This window comes from Saccostrea cucullata, unplaced genomic scaffold, assembly GCF_032062105.1.
Source record: "Saccostrea cucullata isolate Sc308-1 unplaced genomic scaffold, CSIRO_AGI_Scuc_v1 ctg2933, whole genome shotgun sequence".
Classification (NCBI taxonomy): domain Eukaryota; kingdom Metazoa; phylum Mollusca; class Bivalvia; order Ostreida; family Ostreidae; genus Saccostrea; species Saccostrea cuccullata.
In genome coordinates, this window is record NW_026921019.1 from 116,352 (window position 1) to 128,426 (window position 12,075).

The window sequence follows — 12,075 nt, forward strand, 5'->3', positions numbered from 1 at the left end:
ATATATGTACTTGATGAATAAAACAGCTTTGTAAGTGCATCAATATGGACATTTTTCTCCTAGGAAGCGATCCTCATATATAGGAAATAATAAATGAGCCACACCTTTATACAAGTTTTACACTGGTTTATGACATCGAAATCAATAATTTTTTTAATAGGCACATGATAAAAAAAAAAAGAATGTTCAGGTCCAAGTTCGATTTATTCAGCAAAACCAAACTATTGGTACATTAAGGGTGCATTATTTTACAATTATGGACCGTTTAAATATTAAAAAAAAAACACCAATTATGAAATCCGAGAAGGACCGTCACCCAAGGGCGTTTTCCCTTGATAAACTGTTTCTGGGAAAAATTGAAAATGACTTCCTAGTCCATTTCTATCACCTAATCATGATGCAAGAGATTAATTAATTCACGTCTGACAAAAAATTAAAATTATTATGATTTTAAAGTTATTATTTTTACTTAGAGTGGAAAATATCAGACCAACCTCTCGTGTTCTTCTCACTCTTTCAAAATATATCAACATAAAACTTTACCTTGTGTTTATTATAGTATATTTGGGTTATTTAGACGGAGAATATTATATGCTAAAACCATATGGCATATCAGTCCTAGTGGTCCCAAATCAGCCAAACAAGGACCGAATGTTTGAAATAAGGATTAAGGTACGCATCATTCTACTTTTCATACATTTGAAATATTTTGGTGAGTTCCCATCAAGTCAATTATATCTAACAATGTTTCGAGCATATTTAATGACCTTTTGTCTTGACAATCTGAGTAATTTTTTGGTCATTTTAAGTCTTATTAAGTAAAATTTGGTGTGAAAATAATCTTTCAATAAAATGAATGAAGTGTGATTTCAAAATGCATATTAATCTTGCAGCAAAAGCTCGTGACTTTGTGACGGGGTTCAAAAAATGAATTCGACGTATTTCAAAATGAGTACTTATTCAAATCTGGCAATAAAACCTGCTTAAAAAATTTCATAAACACTGTACTTTGTACATGTAAGTACAAGCTGTTAATGTCATTGTATGTACAGACACCATTAGTGAAATACAGCTGTTTTGAAGGTTACAGGAACTGATTTCAATATGCAGCTGTTAAAATGTGAACCCATTCCACATTTGTGTTTATTTATAAATTCTCTATAGACAAGTCATATACATACAGCCTTTTAGAATATTAAATGTCGAATGCTTTTAGAGACTATCAAAATTATTGCATATTCATCACTTTTTCTATGTGGCAACTCATTTAAAATTTTTAAAATGTTTTTAATTTACAACATTTTCACCTGATCCGACCTCTGATGTTGTTGAGGTCCATGTTTGCTCCGCTCCTATTTTGCATTGTTTAATGGATTTTTGATCTTAAATTACTGTTTGTTATCTCCATATGTTTCATTACATTTGAATGTACACATATAATAAATTCGCAGATAGAAGGTCAGGAACTGTAATGCTAATTAATGCCCTGCGGGTGTCAATGTGTGTGACGCCAATGAGCAGAAATTAAGGAAACTATATCTGGAATCCAATGCATGTATCATATCTATACAATTTAATAGCCTTTCTCTGTAACCACTTAAACTTCGTTGCCACGCATGGTCACCGATTTTGATGAAACTTCACCCATGCTTAGTACTTGACACCAGAAACAAATATCAAACAAAATTTCGTTCCTATGTGTCTCGGTTGCCATGGCAACAGCCGGAAAAGTTTGAAAAATCGAGATTTTCAGTCACTTTAAATCTTGACTGTGGCTTAATAAAAACTAGAAAAAGCAAACAAACCATTCTCACAAAAACATGACAGCTTGATGTCACTTATACTGTAAAGAAACTGTTTAGAATATATCTCTAAGTAAGTGGTAACCAAAGGGTACATTTGGAATACATTTAAAATGCTGAGATATGCTAAAAAACACACCGTATTCACTAATGGTAGGTGTTACATGCTCAACTCAATCAACGACAATGAAAATATTTGACCATAAGTATATAAGTATAAGCAACATTATTCTATAAATAACTTTTATGGTTGCCATGGTAACACAGTGTAACCATGCAAAACCAGTAACTAAGATTGGGTTAATGCTACTGTCTTGAGGAAAAACATGAAAATTCAAGACTGGCAAATATGCATCCTTAGGACCTTGCAACACCAAAACCATAAGAAATATTGGGTATAATTGCTACTTTGCAGTGTTACCATGGAAACAAAGTACCAGTGCTTAAAAGCGAATTATTTTTTGCTGCATTAAGAATTAAATTGCCATTTAATCAAGAAACAAATGAAAGGACTCAGCTTGAATAGTACTTATCTGTTAGAACTGAAGATGAATATCATATATTGATAAAATTTGATGAAGAAAACAACACTGTTGCTATGGTTACCAAGAAGGGAAAATGTTCGATTTTGTGAACTTAATATCAATTTTAAACCCTGTGTGCCATTAGTGTCCCATGCTGGACTTTACGAAAAGCAAAGTGTATATCATGCCACAGTCACTGAATGGCAGCTTGTACATTTTGCCACTTTGCTTTAAGGTTAGACTGCCATGTGAAACAATTCACTGACACACTACCCTTAAATTTGTGTGTAAAGTGTCATGGTTGATATCGGCCATCGTATAAATAACACGCTGTCGCGCTAATACACAACTTGCGACGGCGTGTTATGCGAACTTCTGTTAGCGTAAGAGCGTGTATTGTGTTTGCGCGATGGCGTTTTTTCTGAACATGCTGTTGAGCTTTTGCATATGGTCCTTTCCGGACACCATACATGGCAGATCTTTCCATTTCAACATTTACTTCGATCAAATCATTTGAGTAAAACAACAATGTTTATATGATCAAAACTAGCATAATATCAGGCGAATAGGCGCTTTTGAGATGCTTTTTAATATGTTGGTCTTTTTTCATTCTAAAAATATACACTTTAATACGTGACGTTTAATTGTGACACAACGGCATCTCATATGTTTTCAGGTTTTTATATCTATTGTAAAGTTAGTGATTTTTTTCAATTATGAATTTGATTTATTTTTATGCATCTTTTGGAACATTGTATTTGATATGATTCCAAATATAAAAAATATGGACACTGTTATACTGCTGTATTATTAGCTCACCTGAGCCGAAGGCTCAAGTGAGCTTTTCTGATCAAAATTTGTCCGTCGTCTGTCGTTGTCGTCGTTGTTGTCGTCGTTGTCGTTGTAAACTTTTCACATTTTCATCTTCTTCTCAAGAACCACTGGGCCAATTTCAACCAAACTTGGCACAAAGTATCCCTGGGTAAAGGGGATTCAAGATTGTTCAAATGAAGTGCCACGCCCTCTTCCAAGAGGAGATAATTATGAATTAGTGAAAAATTAATAGCATTTTTTAAAAATCTTCTTCTCAAGAACCACTGGGCCAGGAAAGATGAAACTCATGTGGAATAATCCTCAGGTAGTGTAGATTCAAGTTTGTTCAAATCATGACCCCTGGGGCTAGGGTGGGGCCAAAATGGCCGACCAAAGTTTTACATAGGAATATATAGGAAAAATCTTTAAAAATCTTCTTCTTAAGAACCACTGGGCCAGGAAAGACGAAACTCATGTGGAATCATCCTCAGGTAGTGTAAATTCAAGTTTGTTCAAATCATGACCCCCGGGTCTAGGGTGGGGCCAAAATGGCTGACCAAAGTTTTACATAGGAATATATAGAAAAAATCTTTTAAAATCTTCTTCTTAAGAACCACTGGGCCAGGAAAGATGAAACTCATGTGGAATCATCCTCAGGTAGTGTAGATTCAAGTTTGTTCAAATCATGACCCCCGGGGCTAGGGTGGGGCCAAAATGGCCGACCAAAGTTTTACATAGGAATATATAGGAAAAATCTTTTTAAAATCTTTTTCTCAAGAACCAGTGGAATTGGAAAGATGAAACTCATGTGGAATCATTCTCAGGTAGTGTAGATTCAAGTTTGTTCAAATCATGACCCCCGGGCCTAGGGTGGGGCCAAAATGGCCAACCAAAATTTTACATAGGAATGTATAGGAAAAATCTTTTAAAAGTCTTCTTAAGAATCATTGAGAAAGGAAATATGAATCTAAAATGAAATTATCCTCAGGTAGTGTAGATTCAAGTTTGTTCAAATCATGACCTCTGGGGCTAGGGTGGGGACAAAATGGCTGACCAAAGTTTTACATAGGAATATATAGAAAAAATCTTTAAAAATCTTCTTCTCAAGAACCACTATGCCAGGAAATGTGAAACTCATGTGGAATCATCCTCAGGTATTGTAGATTCAAGTTTGTTTAAATCATGACCCCCGGGGCTAGGATGGGGCCAAAATGGCTGACCAAAGTTTTACATAGGAAGATATAGGAAAAACTTTAAAAATCTTCTTCTCAAGAACCTTTGGGCCAGGAAAGATGAAACTAATGTGGAATCATCCTCTGTTAGTGAAGATTCAAGTTTGTTCAAATCATGACCTCTGGGCCTAGTTTTGGGCAGAAAATGGCTGACCAAATTTGTACATAAGGATATATAGGGAAACCTACTATAGCGAAACCTTTTAAAATCTTCTTTTCAAGTACTTCAAAGCCATGATTAGTGATATTTTTCTATTTATATGGAATCATCCTCAGGTAGTGTAGATTGTACATTGTTCAAATCATGACACCCAGAAGGGTTAAAATTCAAGCCCCCCCCCCCTTCCCCCCAGTAAACTTTCAGTTTTGATCTGATATGTGCTTTTTCCTAGTAGATGTGCTCAGGTGAGCGATATGGCCCTTGGGCCTCTTGTTTTGGATCAAGACCCTCGTGGTAAGATCTTGACAATAGATATTTTTTCTTTCAAAAATTCAGTCTTTTTTCGTTACATGTACTTTTTAATTTATTGTAACTTTTAAAGACTTCTATTCTTACTTCAGATTAAATAAAATATTTCAGATCAGATCATTCATTAAGTTACATGAGAGTTTAAGTGAAATTGTATCTTCTTATATAACCATCATGCAGCGCTTAATGACCAAAACACATTCCTATAGACCTAAAAATGAAATAAAATCAAATTAATGAATGAAAAATATGGAGATAACGAACAGTTTCAAACTCAAAAGTCCACTCATCAATGCAACGTTTGGAGCAGAGCAAACACGGTCCACTGAGAAATCAGAGGTTAGAACAAGTGCCATGAAATAGATAGCATTCCCGGAAAATAACGGAAAATTTGTCGACAATTCAGTGTTACAGGCGCTTGAAGTATTCCCTATACTACTATTGTATAGGGGATATTTTTATTTTTGAAAAGAAAGGTTTAAAACGTCAGGCACCTGTGTTCAGTGTGTATAAAGTTGCTGTACAATTAGTTTTGCGAGAAACTCTGACTACAATGTACAGTTGACGGTTTACTTTGACATTTAAACCTGCATCATATATGAGAGTACAGAGTTGATAATAGATTTTTAAAAAATCTTTATAGTGGTCATAGGTTTGATGTTAGGGGCACTAACATTGGAAGGATTGGAGTTGAGGGTAGGATGGTTGTTGGTTTTTCAATTTATTTGAGCTTTGAAATAACACGTCATTTTCGTTTGATGAATTGTTGAACTAAATATTTATATCGTAAAAGAGCTTCTGTAAAGTGTCCTAGTGTAAAAGTAATTCTTCAAATGTAAAGGTCAGCTTTCCATGAATAGTCCATTACGCAAAATGTCATTCAGCATTTGACTTAATGATAAATTGTGTTTGCTGACAAGGTCATTGTATCGACAATAGAACTTATGAAATAATGACTTTAAACGAGACCGCTGATATTCTTGTTTAAGCAACAGACGTATGTCAGACTTTGTGTTGTTATAGTACGTTAGTGGCCATAAGTGAGTCATAATTGCATTTTTACGCAAAAAAGTCCACCAGAAAAGAAAAAGCTGTCACCAAATCCCACCAAAAGGAGGGGAAATTGACAACAATACTATCCACGGCATGGCAGAGGACATTCATGAGTCAGCGCAGTAGGTAAGTCTGACTACTTACCTACACCTATTGATAGTGTTACTGATGAATTGCCATTATTGGGTTGCACCGTTCCTTCAAAAACTCGGGAAAAAATATGAAATAGGGAGTATTTAGATCTGGGCGTCTTGCTGGAAACGTTGGAAGAAAGGGACAAGAAAAATAAGATAAACCTAGTGGACGGGGAACTGGTTTTACAAAAGGGGAAAAGTGGCAAAATCAGCGATATCAGAAAATGGACCGACGCGTTCTTTATATTTACTAGTATTTACGTCGAAGCTCACCCCGATCAATCACTTGGTTTACTTAAATACAAGTATATGCACACGGTTAGACTGGGTTCTTATAGATCTCCCACCGGCTGGAAATTGTACGACGAGCAATTTAGGCTTAAAAAGGCAAGAAATAGTTCTACGGCATGAGGGCAAATCGACAATGAACTTTAAAAGTTATACCTTACTTCTCCAATTACTATTCCCCCCAAAAAACAGTTGAACCGTCAGAAGGCATGCATTTTGATTTTAACTACAAAGGTGCATGTAGTAAACCCTATTGCAATTACGCACATCGTTGTATCAGGTGTGCATCCGTCCACCCAATGTCCAATTGTCCTCACAACCCAGTCCCTCGCTTCCCCATACAAAAGCAGCCTTTTCGTTTTCAATCACCAAATCAGCAACCACGCCCAGGGCAAACCCCAAATTATAGATTTTGCTACCCCAAGGGGGCTAATGCAACTCGGTCATTCTCCAGTAGACATTAATCAACTTTCAATATTGATACAGTCGTATCCAAACCATGATTTAGGCAATGAGTTGTTAAATGGATTTAAATTTGGATGTCCCCTTCAGTATCTAGGCCCACGCACTCACTTGGAGTGTAAATATTTCCGAACGAAATCCAGAATATATTGCAAAGTGAAATTGATATGGGTCGCATGGCCGGCCCTTTCTACAATCAACCACTTTCGAATCTAATTAAGGGTGTCTCCAATAGGCATCGTGCCAAAATCTAGCGGAGGTGTCGTTTAATCACTCATCTGTTATATCAACATGTGTCATCGACTTCATTGATAAAGAACTGTCATCTGTAAACTACCCATCATTTGATAGCGCTATCGAAATGATAAGTCAGCTCGGAAAAGGCTCTTTATTGGGCAAAATGGACATAAAAAGTGCATTTAGACTTTACCAATCAAACCAGATGAATTTTGTTTACTTGGCTTCAAATTTGAGGGTAAATACTACGTTGACAAATGTTTGCCATTTGGTTGTTCTATATCATGCGCTACATTTGAGAAATCGCGTCATTTTTAGAATGGACAGTTAGGTCACAATCTGCTTGCCCACATGTTACGCATTATCTTGAAAATTTCTTATTTGCTGGTTCAGCAAAATCCGACGCTTGCTCAAGACTCATGAGGCAATTTGGGGAGTTATGTAAAGCACTGGGAATTCTTCTTGCCATCGATAAAACTGTCGGCCCCGTCACAAAATTAACTTATCTGGGTTTGGAGACTGACACATGTCTGGGACAAGTCCGTATTCCCAACGACAAACAAATCAAACTTAAAATTTCGCTGACAGAAATGGCAAATAAATCTGAAGTCACCTTGAAGGAGATGCAATCACTCGTTGGCAAATTAAACTTTTGCACCAAAGCAGTGCGGTCTTCCCGCGCCTTAATCGCCGTTTATACGACGCGATGATTGGCGTACAAAGGCAACACCATTTTCATTTTATCCGCATTACAAAATCCATCAAAGACGATTTGCTCATGTACGTGGCTCAATTTTTGGAATCACTTCAAAGGCATATGCTATTGAAATGATGTTGATTGGTTAAACAGCGATATTCTTTCATTGCATACAGAGAGTGCTGGGGGTAAGAACCTAGGGTGCGGGGCATATCTAAACGGCAAATGGGCCCATTTCGCTTGGCCCTCAACATGGGGGGACGGGAAATTTTGAAAGATGTTACCTTTTTAGAGCTTGTTCCAATAGTTCTGGCAATGACATTGTGGGGATAATACTTCAGATCAGGAAATGTTATATTAAGAGTAGATAACGCCTTGTATACATCCTGAACAAACAGACGTCGAATACCTATCAATGAAATATAATTTTAAATTCAAAGCAGAACATTTCCCAGGTTTATGTAATAATATTGCTGATGCTTTGTTTCGTCGACAGTGGACCAAATTCCAGGAACTGGCCCAAAAGGCAAACGTAAAGTCAACTCCTATTCCGGCGGTATTTCACTCACTGATATAGGAGGGAAACCGTTATATTAATCGACCTGGCCACCTCAGAAATACGATGGCCGATAACAGCCGCCACTTCACAACTTAACTTACTGTCTTCTGTACATGTAAATTTTGACAATTTAGCACAGACACAACACACAAAAGACTATGTTGGTAAATGTACATGTACAAATTGACAAATTCTCCAAGTACATAATGCACAGAACCTTTTGTTGCTTTTTGTGAAAAGAAATTGACAAATTGACAAAAATGACAGTTCCTAACAACAGGCCTCTACTTAATATATTAATGTTGATATTGAACTTTAATAATATAAAAAAGAAAATATGACGCATTGACAGACGTGTCGGACGAGAGATGAACAAAAAAAAAAACTCATTTCAGTTTGGGGGTGGGGGTACAGCCTACATTTTCGGAGGGGTCACTATCAACCCCCAAAATTCCTTAACAAGCAAACAAAAAAGGGGTCATCAGATGTTTTTATTGAGGGGGAAGAAGCATATGGAACCTACATAGTATCTATGGTTTCTAAAGTATTCTATATATCTGCAAAATTATTGGGTGAGCACACCCTCCGTTACCCCCCGCCCCACCCCCATTCCCGGTACTTGTTACCACTGAAAATCCGAATTAAGAGTGATAGTGGGGAATATGAGGCAGTTGATACAGGTCTGGGCTGTTGGAAATAACCCAGCCTTATCAATGAAGCTTACGGATGACGGAATGCCTTATCAAAGTTCAAAATCTCCATTAATATTTAAAGAAGAAGGTCTTTTGTTAGGAACTGTCATTTTTGTCAATTTGACAATTTTTATGGACGAAAGACAACAAAGGTTAATGTGCATTATGTACTTGGAGAATTTGTGAAATTGTACATGTACGTTAACCACCAAAGGTTTTTGTGTATTCTGTCTGTGCTAAATTGTCAAATTTTACATGTACAGAAGACAGTAAGTTAAGTTGTGAGTTGGCGATTGTTATCGGCTATCGTACAGAAAACACTTAAGCAGCATACAACAACGGCCTCGATTTATTTTTCAAGTTCAAGTCCGAGTTTCGTCTACGTAATTCTTGGCCTCCATCGCTCGAGGAATTGGCAAACTTCGTTGCTTTCCTTTCCGTCAAAGGTTACGTTGTGAGCACTGTCAAAACATATCTAGCAGCTATATCACATAAGATTAAGATTTCCACCTCAGTATAACCAGACTATACTTCATATTTTATTATTGGAAAATGATAGAAGGAATGAAGAGAGACTCCAAAGACTCACGTTTACCAATAACGATTCAGCTCCTCCATAAATTAATTAATACATTACCAGTTGTGTGCACATCGAGCTACGAGGAGAGCCTCTTTTCCGCGGCGTTTTTCTTTGGTTTTCTTCGAGTCGGGGAATTTACAGTAGGCTCTAGAAATTCAAACGCAGCAACTGGATAACGATCTCTTTATGAATGAGTTTACATCCTTTGTAGAAGTTAACCTCAGGAGGTCAAAGACTGACCAATACGGCAAAGGAACGCAACTAATTATTCCCGCTCTCGGGGGTCCTTATTGTCCGTTATTTCTAATGCGCAAGCATTTACAATAAGACGAAACATTTCTAGTCAATTATTTTGTCATTTCGGTGGTAAACCGCTAACTTAAGATATCAACTTAATTCCATCTTAAGTAAATGCCTCGCTCGTCTCAGTATATCTAGATACAACTACAAATCACACTCCTTTAGAATTGGAGCAGCTACATACTTTCATTCTAAGGGCGTTAATGATGAAACAATTCAAATGTTAGGAAGGTGGAAGTCAGATTGTTATCGCCTATATATCAGGATCCCGGCCGTCAAATAGAATGACAGCTTGAAACTCTATCATTTTTTCGTTGCAGAACATTATCAAGATATTTGGATCATCGGGTCATCATTAATTTCATGGGCCTTTCTAGCTGCGATTGAATTAGGTTTCACATCTGACCTTAATTTTGACAGGCATAAAATATTGTGGCAAGGTCGAAGAGGAATACGCTGGATTGGTGTCTTTTAACTTTTAAAACATTTACTTACGTTCATTGATCCACCAAAATTTTTGGTATTACATTGTGGAGCAAAAGACATTGGCCGTATGAAGACTATCGAATTTATAGTTGTAATAAAACGTGATTTGAAAAAAATTCAAATGATACTTCCGCACACTAAGATAATTTGGTCGCAAATGATAAGAAGGATTGTCTGGAAATGTGAAGGGAAACCCGATTTAAAAAAAAAAAAAAAAACCAAAATTGACAATTACCCAAACTCGAAAATCCTATTTCGTGGGGGGGGGGGGGGGGGAGGGGCCAACCTTTTTCAAGGCAAACTTCCTTTCACTTCCAATTTTTTCCTATATTTTCTTGCTATGTATATACTCTGGTAAAAGGTGTGGGGGCCAACCATCTTTTCAATAGACATTTTCTATAGTAAAGGTAATGTTGGGGAAAAAAGTGGGGGGGCCAGGCCCCCCCTGCCCCCCCCCCCCCTGATACTACGTGCCTGATTAAGGACGTACGTACCTTACCTTCTGATAATTTTTCAAGATATTTTCAATTCAATTTGAGATTATTTTGTCATCAAAAATTCGTAGACAAAAAATCAACATGCATTTCCAGGTGTTTTTCAAAGATATCAGTTGATGAAAATCTCTTGGATGATTCAAAGAAAATTATGTAAAAATTACTAAACATATATTCTAGATGATTTTCTTGTCAAAACGTGTTTTAGAAGAAGTGTGCAACACCATATATTGACATTAAAATATAGCAAACAGTTCCCTCAAGTATTGAAACTCTTCAACTCCACGAAAATACAAAAAAAGTTCAAACTACGTTGGGTATGTCTTAAAGCAGTCAAATATCCATCTTAGTCTCGATAATTACCGCCCCGACGGTGGACACCTCTCTACGCATTGGCGTCGGAAGCAAATTGAAAGTGGGGGGGGGCTTAGTGTAAAATAATTTTTTTTTTGTACCTTCAAAAAAAACCTGACAAGCAAAAAAAAAAAAAAAAGGGGGGAAAAATCGTCCCAAACACGAAAATCCTATTTCGTGGGGGGGGGGGGGGGGGGGGGGGGGGGGGTAGATTCGAACTTCAGTACCAAAATTTTTTTCCAAACACCATTACTTTCCCCATTTTTTAACCTATACTATAATACTAAGGCCTATCACTGGAAAGTGGGGGGGCTAAACCTACGAAGATATGTCCAATGTCTATACTAAGTATATATTTGGAAAAAAAGTGGGGGGGCTAAGCCCCCCCTAGCCCCCCCGGTTCCGACGCCTATGCTACGCCTGGTAATAAACTGTTCCTTGAAAATTTTAAAAGTGGACTCACAACTATTAAAAACTCCCAAAATAATGTGTATTCATTATGAGCCTGTTTCTGTACGGTCACGGCTGGATTTTTGAGTATGGTGTTAAGCTACCCCCACATTTGTGGCGGCGTGCATATTTATTGAGTATCTATGCACGCTTGGCGGATTTAGCTTAACACATGTCATCTTGACTTGCGCTGCTGTTAACAGGGCGCAACTCGTACATGATTACGTGGATAATTCTGGAATGGAACACAAGGAACTTGTACATAACTTACATTGAACATTGATTGATTTATTCGAATATTGATTGGCTTAACATGAGCATACTACAATACATTGATTTGAATGATTGTGGAATATTGATTGAACATTGATTGACTTAATTGAATATTATTAATCAAATTGAGCATTTATTGATTGAATTGAACATTGATTGATCGAATAGAACATTGA